The sequence below is a fragment of the Triticum dicoccoides genome, chromosome 4A (assembly GCF_002162155.2).
Source record: "Triticum dicoccoides isolate Atlit2015 ecotype Zavitan chromosome 4A, WEW_v2.0, whole genome shotgun sequence".
NCBI lineage: Eukaryota > Viridiplantae > Streptophyta > Magnoliopsida > Poales > Poaceae > Triticum > Triticum dicoccoides.
The window spans coordinates 687391696-687404956 of record NC_041386.1 but is presented as its reverse complement, the minus strand read 5'-3'; the positions used below and the strand labels follow the sequence as shown (position 1 = coordinate 687404956).

General features: G+C 47.0%; 1 pseudogene; it reads left to right on the top strand.

Annotated features, from left to right (window-relative positions):
- The first annotated feature begins 10912 nt into the window (after positions 1-10912).
- Positions 10913-13261, top strand: part of LOC119284097 — a 4689-nt pseudogene continuing 2340 nt past the window's right edge.

Genomic DNA, 13261 nt, shown 5'->3' with positions numbered 1-13261 from the left:
TTTTTCTTCTTCTCCTCTATTCTTTTCTTCTTCTCCTCTTTTTTTTTCTTCTTCTTTTTCTTTTTCTTCTTCCTTCTTCCTTCTTCCTCTTTTCTTCCTTTTTCCTTATTTTCCTTTCTCGAGGGATAAGGAGAAAAAGAAGAGGAGAAGAAGAAAGAAAGGAATAGAGGAGAAAGAAGAAACTTTGACACGAGGGGGGGGGGGTACCGAGACCCCCTCCCTGATAACATTATTTTCCCATGTATATGTATGTTGCGTCGTTGTCGATATAACGAGGGTGTCGAGGATCGCCGAGGGGTCGAGGATCGGGAACTAGGGTAGAGGGTCGAGGGTCATTAAGGGTTCAAGGGTCGAAGGTTTCAAGGTCGAGGGTTCCTATAGTGTAAAAGTATTGAAGAAATCCATGGCTTCATCATTAGCCGGAAGTAACCATGGCATGATGGTACGAAGTCCTCCAAAGTTATTCTGGAATGGAGTCCCGGATAGGATAATTTGCCTTTTTGTACGAATCTCAGCAAAGGCCTTTCAAATAACGATATTCGGAAGGTTCTTGCTGAACTTTGTACCAAAAAGCGAATTATCCTATCTGGGACTCCGTTCCAAAATAACTTTGGAGAGCTTCGTACCATCATGTACTTGTTACTTTCGCCTAATGATGAAGACATGGTTTTGTTGAATCCTTTGACACTAGGCAACCTCCCGACCCCTCGGCGATCTTCAACCCCTTGACCCTCGACCGCTCGGCGATCCATGACCCTCTACCCTACCGCGGGCGTCGATGCCCACGTCACTTGTGGGACATAGATGTAGTGTTCAACGCCGACCCCCTCCCGATAGCTTCAACACGTGGGGGGGTCGATATTACCCCCTCCTAGCTTGAAGCGTTCTCGAGGCCAGCCCCTAATCCTTGAAGCGTTGTCGAGGCCACCCCAAACCCTAGAGAAGCAGCGTCGAGGCCACTAATATGATTCCTTATTGTGATTAGCTAGCTAGTTCTACGTTTGCCACTAATATATCCATATCTGTCATGTTTGAATAATAATTGCCATGTTGTAAATATTTGTAGAAACTATGGACACCCCCCGAGACGAAGCACAAGAAGCGTTGTTGAGGGACATAATCGCACAAGGAAGTGATGCCGTCTGCTCGTTGATGTTTCTCAATGACAACCATGGTCTGGAAGGAGAGGGTGAAGAAGCAGCTGGCTATGATTTACATGGCTCCGATGACCCAATGCCGGTGCAAAAAGGAGAGGGTGAAGAAGTAGACCGTGAGGACAGCTCCGGTGATCACGAAACCGAGTCCGGCCAGGTATATATATTAGTTAAGCCTGTGCTGACTAGCTAATTGATGCATTCATTGTTTTGGTATATATGTACACATATTAATTAACTCTCATCTTTGTTATTTTTTCTAGCCCTCCGGATCGAGCACAACTTCGGTAAAGAGACGAGGCCCGAAGAAAAAGTTGAGCTCGGATGAAAAGTTTGAGATCATACAAATCGCGCGCGACGGCCAACCGATTGAACCTACCGGACAAAGAAGGCATTTGTTGCTCAGTGCTGGGTTCTGGTTAGGGACAAGATCCCGATCAGCATCCACCAATGGTATAAGCCTAAGAACAAAGACCCTGAGGTGTCTTATGTCAATGATATGCAGAAAAATGATCTTTGGACTGAGCTGAAGTCAAATTTCACCCTACCGCCGGAGGATGATCCGGAGAAGCCAGTTATAGAGCCATTAATCAAGTCTTTTGCTCTGAAGAAGATGGCAGACCTATTCAGGAATTGGAAGAAAGACCTCAATAGGTATGTCGAAAAAAATGAGACACCAGAATTCAAGGGCAAATATGAGAAGATCAGAGATGACTGGCCCGCATTTGTGGCCCACAAGACATCGGAAAAGAGTAAAAAGATGTCGGCGACAAACAAGAGAAATGCTGCGAAGAAGAAGCTTCACCATCGCACGGGGTCAGGTGGCTACCTCGTAGCCCGGCCTAAGTGGGCCAAGGCTGAGAATGATCTGCATGATAAAGGGATCGAACCAGACACAATGAACTAGCCAGACCGTTGCCGGACTTGGTTCTTTGGGGCCGGCGGATCCTTGGACCCTATAACAGGGAAGTGCATTTGGACGGACGAACAATTGGACATACCAGTCAAGAGGCTTCAGCAATATATCGAAGCAGCGCAGCAAGGGACGTTCGTTCCAGACAAGGAGAAGGACGAGCTCACAATGGCCCTCGGCAATCCTGAGCACCCTGGACGGACATGAGGCACGCCAGGCTCCGTTTCGTGGAAGGCTAGATTTTCGGACGCAGGGGGTTACAAAACCCAGGAGAGGAGGAAGAAACTGGAGCAGAGCCAACTGCAGGCGCTGCATGAAAGGGTAATGGGGCTAGAGGAACGAGAAGCAGATCGCAGCAAATGACCTGCCGAAGCTTCCCCCGAAGCTACCCTGCCATCTCAGCGGAGAAGCAGCGTGGCTTCCACCGAGCTGCTTCAGCCAGAGCATGCCTTGACGGCTCCTGCCAGCTATCCCGTGGATGCTATCACGGATGCTGAAAATTGCCACCTTATGGCGCAATGGAGCAATTTGAAGGTCAAGGCGGCTGTTGGCTCAGTTTATCCTACTAAACCCGACTCAACTTTTCACTGCCGGCCGATTCCCGAAGGATATGCTAAGGTGATGGTCGATGAAATAACGGAGGGATTTGAGGACCTCCGGCTTGACCACCCTACCGGTGAAGGGGAGTATCGGCTGGGTTCTGCTCTGAAGACTCCCTGCCTATGGCGGAAGGATCTCATCAACCTTACGAACTGGACGCCTCCGCCTCCTCCTCCTCCTCCGGTGAGTCAGGGCACTCCGCCTCCTCCACCGCCTCCTCCTCCGGCGAGTGACGATCAGGGCACTCGGCCGGCTCCTTCTCCGGCGCGTGGCGGCACTCCGCCTCCTTCTCCGCCTGCGCCGGCGCGCCCGAGCAGCCAGCCTCCTCCTTCTCCGCCTCGTCAGCAAAGGCGGAAGAGACCCGCCGCTGCTCCAGCTGCTCCGGCGCGTCGTAGTCCTTCTCCTCCGCCTCGTAAGCAAGGAAAGAAGACATCCGCTCCGTCTGCTCTGCCGGCGTCTAGCAGTACAGCCAAAGGCGGGAGGAGATACAGATTCGGTCCTTCTCTGAAGACTCCAGAGAAGTTACCGTACGAGAGGAGCGAGGACGAAAACGCGAAGATCGCGCAGACCGAAGTGGATGACTGGTTTCAAGGGTTGAAAGCAAAGAGACATCCACCTCCGGAGGAGAAGGTAGATCCGGTGAAAGCGAAGCGCACTCTGGCTGCCCTGACAAAACCACCCAAGTCTCCGCCGAAAGGCAACTATGAGCGCATTATTGGAAAGGCATTTGCCGAAGCGGAGAGGTCGGGAAGTACTAAAAGTGATCAAAGGATGAAAGAACGACGAGCTGGGAAACAAATTTCCCAGCTCGGCGAACAAGCGAAGCAATCGTGCCCCCCGCTCAAGGTGCCTGCTAGCGACATCGTCGATCCGAGGATGATGCCCGGTTATGGCAATCCTGCAGATTACCTGCCCGACGATGTACATTATGATTTCTTGGAGGTGCAGATACAAAGATACGAGTACGGGAAGCCTCTCGTCAAAGATGAAAGTTCTCTATCAACGATGATGCGAAGATTGCATGATTGGTACATGAAAACCTGCAAAGAGTCTGAGGGGAGGAGTACTTTGTATGTGAGAGTTAAAAAGGAGCATGACCTCCTTGGAATTGAACTGTTGCCTATTCCATTTGAGGAGTTCTATCAGTTTTTCAATCAATTGGCCATCGATAAATCAACGGTCACCTGCTACTGTCTGTAAGTAGTACTACTTCTGTCATTAAGTCTCTCTATATAACTCAGCCCTTTTGTTGCATGTATTTATAATTATCCTCACTATATTATGCAGATTGAAGATCGCCGAATTGAAGAAAAGACAAGTGGGAGATATTGGGTTCATTAACACGTATCTCATAGATGCAACTGAGGTTCAATATCGTGCCCAAGAAACCGAGGCCAACTTGCTACGATCGTTGGAAATAAATGAACACAAAGATATAATACTCTTTCCTTACAACTTTAAGTTAGTGTTACTGTCTTGTGGCATATTCGCTTTCCTTATTAGTCCAGGTTATAGTAATGTAATATTGATGAGTTATGCATGTGTGTGCAGCTACCACTATATTCTCCTAGAGATTAAGCTTGAGAAGGGAGTAGTAACTGTCTTAGACTCCAAGCGAAAAGATCCCAAGGAGTATGCGGACATGACTGAAATGCTCGTGAAGTAAGTTAAATCGATCATTATCCACCATATCAGCAACTTTGTTCATTTCTGATATCAAGTAATTGTTTTCTTTGTATGGCAGGGCTTGGAGAAAATTCACCAAAAAAGCTCCGGGACTACCGAAGAAGCTGCAATTTAGGCACCCGAAAGTAAGTACTATATAGTAGCATATTCCACGCATCTCCTAGTGATTCAAGCGCTAGTTTCATCAATACCATTTAGCATGCTTGCTAATTATCAGTTTGATTGACCTCTATTTCTTGTAAAGTGGTTGTGGCAGGAACAAGGGAATGATTTCTGTGGATACTACATTTGCGAGTCCATCCGCCACACGACCTGTGAGCGGGGCTACTCCGAGAAACAATATGAAGTGCGTAAATAACAATATTCACAATTTTATTTTATTACCATCATTTGTGTTGAGTTTCATTCATTCATTCATATATATATATATATATATATATATATATATATATATATATATATATATATATATATATATATATATATATATATTGACCCCTTCTTAAAATTAGATGTTTCGGATGCGAGATGAACTCCTAGCACCAGATCGCATGCGAGCAATTCAAGAGGAATTGGCGGCATTCTTTCTTGACCACGTGATCGCTGAAGACGGAGAATACTATGTGGACCACGCGTCCGTATGTTAGGAGATTATATATTTGTAAAAGATAATTATTGTATATATGTAGCCGGTAGTGTCGGATAGATATACGAGAACTTGTTGTTCGACCAATCTCTCGGAGAAGGAGAGGTGGTCAATATCACTTCTCTCTGTATGCATATATGTTCATGACGATCTTCTGTTTGCTTACTAGCTAGCTAGCGTGTCTAGCTAGTCCTCTCTATACGTATGTATGGTACGTAGCGTCGACCAAGCACGGACAAAAGAGAGGACACTTCTCTCTATTAATTAGCTAGCTATAGCACAATATATGAAACACCTAAATTAACCCCCCAAAACCCCCCAAACCCCCCCCCCTTTTCAAAAAAAACAAAAACCACAGCCACAGAAATGCTGACGCGTGGATGCCTATTGGTCCCGGTTGGTGCCACCAACCGGGACCAAAGGCCCTCCTGCCTGGGCTCAGCGGACAGGCCACGTGGAGGCCCATCTGTCCCGGTTCTGGATTGAACCGGGACTAAAGGGCCAGGGCATTAGTACCGACCCTTTAGTCCCGGTTCATGAACCGGGACTAAAGGCCCTCACCAACCGCGACTATAGGCCCTTTTTCTACTAGTGTACCCTGTAAACACAATACAACTCATAGTCCAACTGTAACCTACCTTGTACACTATATTCAACACAACTCTAACAGATGACTTTTCCTTCCTTTCCGAATCCTTGCTTCCTCGAGAGGGTCTTCATTCATAACGACCATCTTACTCCTTCTCTCTCTTGGAGCTGATTCATCCCTTCTACTTCTCCTATTTGGCGAGTCTTCTATTTTCTTTAGGGTGTCATACACTCATTGGAGTAGTGTCCGGGTCTTCCACAATTATGGCAACCACGATCACGACTAGAAGATTTTTTCTCATTGTAGGACCTTGACTTGGAGCTTCTATCTTTGCATCTATTCTTGTAGAATTTGTTGAAGGTCTTCACTTAAGCTCAATTCTTCATTGGAGACTAGCTTGTCATTTGATGTTGTAGGAGCATCACTTGAAGCTTTGTAAGCACCACTTGACTTGTTGCGGAGCTCATCCTTATCCTTGAGTGACATCTCATGTGCAACAATTCTACCAATGACTTCCGTGGGCTTGAGATCTTTTTAATTGGGCATCATTTGGATCAAGGTGCACATGGTATCATATTTTCCATCCAAGGCTCTAAGGATCTTCTTGATGATGAATTTGTCGGTCATCTCTTCACTTCCTAAGCCGGCAGTCTCATTTGTGATGAGAGCAAGCCTAGAGTACATTTCGGCTACTCCTTCACCATCCTTCATCTTGTACTTGTCAAGTTGACTCTGAAGCTCATCCAATTTGGATTCCTTAACGGACTCGGTACCTTCCTGCATATCAACCAAAGCATCCCAAATTTCCTTTGCATCCTCAAGGCGGCTGATTTTGTTCAATTCTTTAGGGCATAATCCATTAAAGAGAATGTCACAAGCTTGAGCATTGTATTGCAACATCTTCAATTCATCCGCGGTGGCTTCATGATCCGGTTCTTTTCCATCTTCAAAGCATTCACCTTGCAAGCCAATACGAACAACAACCCGAACGGTGGGGTTATGACCAAGAATATACATTTTCATCTTATGCGTCCAACTACCAAAATTTATACCATCAAACTAAGGACCTTTACGGTGGTAATTTCCCTCGCTATACGCTATACTCTCCTTGGTTGTCAGACAAAGGCAATGATCATCAAAGCTCTAGAAATCAAGGCTAATGGAGACCAAAGCTTTGATACCACTTGTAGGATCGAAAGTATGTCTAGATGGAGGGGGTGATTAGACTACTTGACCAAATAAAAATCTATCATTTTCCCAATTTTAGTTGTGGGAAGATTTTAGCAATTAGCACAAGTCAAGCAATCAACCTACACATGCAATTATAAGAGTATAGTAGCGGAAAGTAAAACATTGCATATGAAGGTAAAGGGAAGGGTTTGGAGTATGCAAACGCAATGGAGACACAAAGATTTTTGGCATGGTTCCGATAGGCGGTGCTATCGTACGTCCACGTTGATGGAGACTTTAACCCACAAAGGGTAATTGCTGAGCGAGTCCATGGAGGGCTCCACCCATGAAGGGTCCACAAAAAGCAACCTTGTCTATCCCACCATGGCCATCGCCCGCGAAGGAGTTGCCTCACTCGGGTAGATCTTCACGAAGTAGGTGATCTCCTTACCCTTACAAACTTGGTTCAACTCAACATCACAATGTAGGCTTCCAAGCGACACCTAACCAATCTAGGAGACACCACTCTCCAAAAGGTAATAGATGGTGTGTAGATGATGAACTCCTTGCTTTCGTGCTCCAAATGATAGTCTCCCCAACACTCAAACCTCTCTCACGGATATGGCCATGGTGGAAGAGGGATTTGAGTGGAAAGCAACTTGGGGAAGGCTAGAAATCAAGCTTCAAATGGTTGAAATGTAATCTCTTGATCTCAACACATGAGTAGGAGGCTCTCTCTAAGAAAATGAATGGTGGAAGTGTAGGCATGTTCTGATGGCTCTCTCTCTAATGCAGAAGGGGTGGAGGGGTATATATAGACTCCACACAAAATCCAACCATTACATACTTTTGACCCATCTCAGTGGCACTGATCAGAAAACTCAGTGGGACTGATCTGTTGAAAAATATGAATGTTAGGAATCTCGGTGGGACCGTCTGGAACAACTCGGTGGGACCGATGTGCTAGGGCTTAGGGAAAACATCATCTCGGTGGCGCCGATTGCATCAACTTGGTGGGACCGAAGTGAAGCAATAAGCAACAGAGAATCTGTCAAGCCGACTCGGCGAGACCGATTGCATAAGCTCCGTAAGACCGAAGCAAATGCAATAAGTCACAGAGCGCTAGCAAGCCCATCTCGGGGAGACCGATATCCGTATCGGTGAGGCCAAATTGTTAGGGTTTCTGGCAGTGGCTATGTCAAGTAAACTCGATGGCTCCAGGTAGAAAGAATCAAGGACTTTTTCACTATTCTGACCCTTTCAACGAACTTTGTCACAAAATGAACTTGATGTGAAAGTATTTCACGATCTGACCCTTTTAGCAACACCACAGCCCGCGGCGTTTCTGCCCAACATAGAAACGCCGAGGTAGCTAGCGTTTCTGACAAAAGAAGAAACGCCGTGGTAGCTAGCGTTGCGGACCAGGTAAGAAACGCCAAAGGCACTGACGTTGCTGCCCATCATTGAAACGCCAATGGCCATGGCGTTGCTGCCCTTTTTCATGTGCATGTGGAATGTGGATGAACAGCCTAACTAATAAGGCTAATTAATTATGACCAAAGAGGGCAGCAACGCCATGGTTCCTTGGCGTTTCAATGATGGGCAGCAACGCCAGCGCCTTTGGCGTTTCTTACCTGGTCCGCAACGCTAGCTACCTTGACGTTTCTTCTTTGATCAGAAACGCTAGCTACCTCGGCGTCTCTATTTTGGGCAGAAACGCCGCGGGCTGTGGCGTTGCTAAAAGGGTCAGATCGTGAAATACTTTCACGTCGAGTTCATTTTGTGACAAAGTTCGTTGAAAAGGTCAGAATAGTGATTTCGGCCAAGAATCAATGGGTTCGAGTTTGGATTTAGGTTTTGGACATATTTGGATGGAGAAAGTGGCTGAGGGTTTTTGGAGCAATATCACTAAGCACTTGAGCAAGTAGACTATTAAGCAACACCCCATCCCCTTTTAATAGTATTGGCTTTCCTACGGACTCAATGTGATCTTGGATCACTAAAATAGAAATGAAGAGTCTTAAGCTTTTGCCAATCCTTGTCCTTATCATTTTGAGGGGTCCACATCTCTAGTCCGTGGCATACCAATCATTGAACATCCTAAAATGTTTATCTTGAACGGATATTATTTCAATGAGCTATATGTTGTTATAAATTATTAAAACCACCCGGAGATTAGTTGCACTTTCACTAGCCCGCAAAGGTCTCTTCCGGTCCCAGCCGATCACTTCCATCTTCACTGAGGTGAGATCAGAAAAATGAACTGGTTAACAAACTCCACCTCATTACCCTAAAATAATTCCTGGTGTCTTTCAAGCCTACACAATTTGTAACCGACGCTTTTCACTCTCTCTATATGTGTGGTCTTTGTTGATAGAGGAAATAGGAACTGGAACTAAGAGGCACGCGAGAGAGTGATCTCTGTCCATCGTTACTAAAGTAAATTGGACCTGGAGTCAAGAGGCACGAGATAGACTGGTATTTATTGGTTAGCTATGGTGACATGAAGGTGCTATGCTGGCCCACCACATTGCATTTCTTTTATGTGCTTTTGGTACTATTTTAGCACATGGGCTACACATCTCTAGTCAGCTTTCATTTGCTATCTTCAAATTTATGCGTAGTAAAATCATATATTTGCCACATCATAGGCTCTAATCCGGTGCACTCTTCCACGGCTAAATCACCGGTCATCAAACATGCTACAATATGTGGTATGTAGCGCAACCATATAGCATGACTTCCATGGGCTGATCATGAGTAGGTTTATTACAGTCACGAGGAGAACTCACCCTAAGGGTTTCATTTGTTTGAATTGACCTTTATACTGTTGTAGGAATCCTCATCCGATGTATGAATTCCCTCGAGGAAATGGGGTAACAAATATCATTATTTTAGTTGGATAGAAGTAATGACAATATCGAGGGAGAGTGTATCAGTCCACTCATGAAGTTAATACATGTGGGGATTGATTTCTGTTATTCATATAATTCAAAAGACGAAGATCGTCTTCTCAAGGAAAACTGGCCTTCTTGCTCTCGGCACATGTGCGCCTGAGAATATTCTCTGCCATTTTGCGTTGACATGCCAACAACTCTTTCCTGGGGTCAATATGTTGGCTATGGAAAGCAAGCTATAACAGATCCTATAGATAAAGAAGAATGTAACTTTATTAGCTCTCTGCACACATCCAGTATAATTCCTTTCCGAGCCCTACGTAAAGGGGTGTCGTGTTCTCTTTACAATGGAGTGATCCTCCATCTAGGTTTGCGTAATAAAAGGAGATTCAACTTGAGAAATAAGCCTAGTCGAGAAGAAAACATTTAGCTACTTCAACTTCAATCCCAATAGCACATAATCCATGCTAGGAGAAAACAATTGTCTACTTCAGTGCCATGCAACCTAGATAAGGAAACTATTAGGTAATGAAACGGTGCAACTTGCACACAAAACATTGCATAATACTATGCATGAAGTGTTTCCTTCCCTTCCCCTAGACGACTAGGGTAAACTCTCCCTTCCAGGCTTCGCTGGCAGCTGGTGGCGGGACGAGGAATCCCGGTGCCTGCACTTCGGCTGGTGGCGGGATATGTAGTCCTTGCGGCACTCGGATGGATGGCCGCGCTTCTTCTCTGAGTTTGTCTTTGGGACTTTGATCCTCCTCGACTTCGTCTGTTTTGACATACTTGACGAAGCTCCTGTGTAGATTCTTGTTGTCTTTTGAGTTATGAATGCATGCTAGGGTTCCTCATCGTGCGTGCACGATTGCCATCGACAAGGTCAAGTTGGTTTCGATAGGGGAGCGACGACAACGACGCGTCGGTGACTCGTAGTGGCGGTGATACTGGTCGTTTGGTGGTCTGGGGACCATGGTATAATTTTTCTCATTTTTGAGATGCTTTGTCCTTCTGGTGGACTTTTATAAATACAGATCATTTCTGCATTTTTTTTACACAATACCCAAAGCGGCCCGGTTCATGTTGCAAGAAAAAAGAAACATGGCTTCCCGCGACGAACAAAAGCTATCAAAACGGTGAAAAGAAATGTTGCTCATCCTCTGACGATTACATGTCTTGATTGCACAACAAAGATCCAAGAAGCATCAGACCTCATCACATCACATATTCATACTCCTCTCTGGAAACGCCAAGCCGATGGACATAGAGCAGCACTGGCAGAAGATGATGGAGGTCACCAAAGTTGACCTCCGGGGGCTGGAGCCGGGCAGGCCAGGCTGGGAGCAAGACCGGGACGGGGTGACCGCATCCATGGTGGCACACGGCTTCATCATCGTGGCGCACGACGTGCTCAGCCCAGAGCTAAGGCAGACCTTGTTCGGCCCTGGCATGTCGGAGATCTTCGCGCTCCCGCCGGAGGCCAAGCAATGGAATGCCTCTACCGAGGTACTACTCCGACATGAACCGGGACAGCCTGCGCGTACCACGACGCCACGTATGCTCCGACATGAACTGGGACAGTTCCGCCCGCGTCCGCGAGTTTGTGGGCCTCCTCTAGCCGTGGCAAGGGAACCCTGCCTTCTTGTAATCAACGGAGGCCACATTCTCATCCACCATAGTTTCTAGTTTCTCATAATGACCGTATGCGTCCGCGTGCAGCGACATAATCATGTTGCAGCCAAGGACATGTTCGAGATGAAGCGGGCGGTGGAGAGCATGGTCCTCGAGGGCCTCGGTGTCTCGGAGGAGCACCTAGGCACGCCCGCCCGCACCGTTCAGCTGTTGCTCTACGGCGTTGGGATTGGCGTGCCCATGCAGGCGTACCGCGACGATAACATGAATACGTGATCACCATATTCATGCAACACGAGGTGGAGAGCCTCGAGGTGCAGGCCAGGAAAGGTGGCTGTTTCGCCATACTGCCCGATCCGGCGACCTGCATCTTCGTGGTCGGCCGCCAGCGACATATTCACGGTAAGAGAAGAAGAGTCGATGAGTCATACGCGTGGCGGCCCTTTCTCTCACGTTGCTGACTGTCTCCAATTACGACGCTGCAGGTTGTCACCAGCGGAAGGGCGCCGCAGCTTCTCCGCCGTGGGAGGACGCCGAGAAACCGTGAGCACCTGTTGGCGCTGTTCGGCTCCCTGGGGATGTATTGCGTTGTTCTGAGCCTGAGCACCATGGACGAGCTGTGGACGTAGACCACCTTCTGGCGCACCATTTGTGTACGAATGATTACTACAGAAGGTTCCAACACCCTGACGAAGGGCGCAGGTTTGATGATCTAGTGAAGGCTTCATGGAGACGACGGATCACCCATGCTAAAATGAACCGAGGGATACCGTGTGATGTTTGGAACGGACTGTGCACACATGCTATCAGGTACGCACTCGAGGAGACCTCCACACGGTCCACTGAACTTTTTTCATAGGTATCAGAGGGCGGAAGCCCACATCGGCAACACCTTATTTGGACCGCCTAAAAAGTTGCTGATGTCCCCCTCAAAAAAGAAAAGAAAAAGTTGTTCGTGTCAATGGCTCTTGCTATTGTTGCCCTTTTTGGCGATGATCAAACTGCTATCAGACATGGTAACTTCCTATGCCCTACGTACATATCATTCTCGTCGCGATTACTGTAGCACCAGGGATGGGATAAAGGACCCGAAAGCACCCAATTATGTAGTGGTGTTGATTTCTTTTCCATGTTTTGGTCCTGACACTTGTTCGTTTGCATCTGCATTTGCCTCCTGGAGAGTTAAGGAGTCCGAGCGAATAGTTGCGATCCGGACCAAACGAACAAAAGGAATAATACATATGTCTCCTGTTCTCATAACACAGCCTCCTGTTGCACCCCTTGGTGCTTCATCTCACCTGTCCTGTCTCCAGTGCCCTATAGCTGGGAGCAATGGTGTGGGAAGGCCCGGACTACTGCATCATCACGTCGTTTGAGAGGTTATTCACGCCCGGAGTACATGTTAGTGGAACTGCACAGATATTCAGATGGACCCATGCAGAGTGCGAGGCCACTATCTAACATAAACGTGGCTTGGAAAAGCACAGTTGTTGAGATGGTTCCTCAAGTTCTTGGCGACCCACTGCAACACTTGGTGATGAAAATTTGCGTCACCAGCCGTCTGGTGATGTAAAATCTGCAGCCGCACGCCAACTGCCAACTGCCTGAGCCGTTTCGGGTCTTTGGCGCACTTTGCACGTATTTATCCCTTGTTTTAGTTTCGGCTTGTGAGCCAAGGGCCTCCTGAGGCTAGTATCGAACTTATTTATTTTCTGCATTTTCTTTCGGGCCAACCTTGTATAATGTTTTAAGGGCTTCTGTTCGTTAAAGTCGTGCAAGCTCCTATTCTCTAGAAGTATCACCTCACCATCCCACAGGGATTGTACTTGTCTCCCGTGGCTACTCGGCTGCAAAGGTCATTTCATGGCTGGGCTGATGGCCATCTCCTCTACTAGGCTCTACCAGGTGAGCTTGGAAAAATAACTTAGCTCAGAGCAAACACAGCCAGCCGTCTCAAACCGGCCTCAAACGCCG